Source organism: Euprymna scolopes, chromosome 5 (assembly GCF_053919585.1).
Source record: "Euprymna scolopes isolate OS-2025 chromosome 5, ASM5391958v1, whole genome shotgun sequence".
Lineage (NCBI taxonomy): Eukaryota > Metazoa > Mollusca > Cephalopoda > Sepiida > Sepiolidae > Euprymna > Euprymna scolopes.
In genome coordinates this window covers 32,877,160-32,879,073 of record NC_136486.1, presented here as the reverse complement: position 1 = coordinate 32,879,073, position 1,914 = coordinate 32,877,160, and the positions used below count along the sequence as shown (strand labels likewise).

The 1,914-nt window shown below is 37.6% G+C and overlaps 1 pseudogene; it reads left to right on the top strand.

Moving 5' to 3' along the window:
- The first annotated feature begins 268 nt into the window (after positions 1 to 268).
- LOC145277147 (5S ribosomal RNA) lies at positions 269 to 387 on the top strand (annotated as a pseudogene).
- The last annotated feature ends 1,527 nt before the right edge of the window (positions 388 to 1,914 follow it).

Genomic DNA, 1,914 nt, shown 5'->3' with positions numbered 1-1,914 from the left:
TAAGTAATTAACCAACAACACATATGTTAGCCTTGTTAATCAACCAACAACACATCTGCTATTTCGGTTATAGTCAATGTTGTCTGCTCTTTGTGTCTTCTGGTTTCTGCTGTCCATTTAGCTGGATAAATAAGACATGGTCAAGCGGACAAGCCAGCTATTCTTAACATGGGGAATGAGCGGGGTTTACACTTCGTACACACAATCTCTCACTTGAAAAATTGACCGTCTAACACGCACACACATACAGCTTCATGCAAATCCCAATTCATACGGCATAATCACGTTGACACGCCGGTTCCCGTCAGATCACCGAAGTTAAGCAAGGTTGAGTCTGGTCATTACTAAAATGGGTAACCAATTTGGGAAGTCCAGGTACTGTATGTAGGAGGACGTTGACACTTCCCTGCAAAAATTTGCAAAAACCTAACGTCGTCATATCCCCTAACGGGGATATACATGCGACTGGGGACCGCTTATGAATTTCATACTCACCTGAAACTTCCTCCTTCGGAAGAAGCCGGTTAAACCTTGAATAGGGTTGGTGCTGACTGCACACTTACACAAATTTCAATTCACACAATGAAACGCACACGCCCCTGGAAGACCAAGCTGTAACGAGATACAAATAGCAGCCATAAAGGGAACAGCATCTATTCTTAAAAGATCCCTCGGATATGAATTTAAATCATAACAGAATCAAGTGTTAGCTCCAGGAGGGAGCCCCTTTGATATCTTAAAACTTACTGAAGTTAAATAAAAAAAAATAAAAATAAAAAAACGCAGAGCGTAAATGAACATCTATACACAATTTCCCCTTACAGACAACAGAACTCATCTTTCAACTAGAACGTTCTTAGACTCTTTGCATTCTCAATCTTTATTGGTGTTTCATTTTACACTGCTTTAATGTGCTTACATTAAATTAATATATTTGCATTTATTTCAACGCCAATATAAAACCTACTATAGATAATTTAATACGTTAATATACGTCAACGTAGTAATACAAAATACGCTCTTCAATATTTGCCTTTTCAATTCACCTACTTTTAGGTCACTCCCCCACCCACACATCCCGTTATTATTTTATTTTTCGTTGGATACCCACTTCTATGAATAATAGCTTTTTGACCTGACATTTGAACTTTAATGACCTATAAAGTTGAACCATGTCGACTTTACATAATATATTACACAGGAAGTGTCATAGGTTATTTGTATACCACGTATGGTTGAAATACAATCAACAGTTTATGTTTCTATGAGAAACAGACAGCAACGTATACGGACCATTGGCAAAATCAATGCATATTATCACTGAAGCCGAAGGAGCTAATATGATGGGATCTAGATTTATCAGTTTAATATGGGTGGGGAGAGTTGGGTATCAAGGTTTTTGTTCGCATAACATTTAAATGTTTGCGTGTTGGTAAAGTTGTAGGAGCAGAAAGGAAATACCAAAGTCCAAGAAAAAAAGCTACTAAGTAGAAAATCTTCCGGCATCTAAGGAATTCTAGTGTAAACGGGGGGGGGGGGGTGCTAGTTGAATGGGTCGGGAGTTATCGCGAAGTATAAACAAGCAAAATTATATAGAAATCAAGTTAGTTACAACTTTTCAGAAAGTTTTATAAAAATCCAAGACACCAATTTTTTTTTAATAAGCACAAAAGTATCAATTTTTGCCATTTTAACCCGAAAGGCACCCCTGGAAGAGCAGTCGGATTTTCCTGGAAAATCCGTTCTGTTACTTTTTTACTCATATCATGTTTAATGTTTGTGCAAAATTTCAAAAAATTCCAAGACGTAGTTATTGAGAAAAGTGCGGACAGACGAACGGACAAGGGTGAATTTACAGGTCCACTCTCCTTTTGTCAGGGGACCAAAAATACACTATGCAATGAAGAGTTAGGA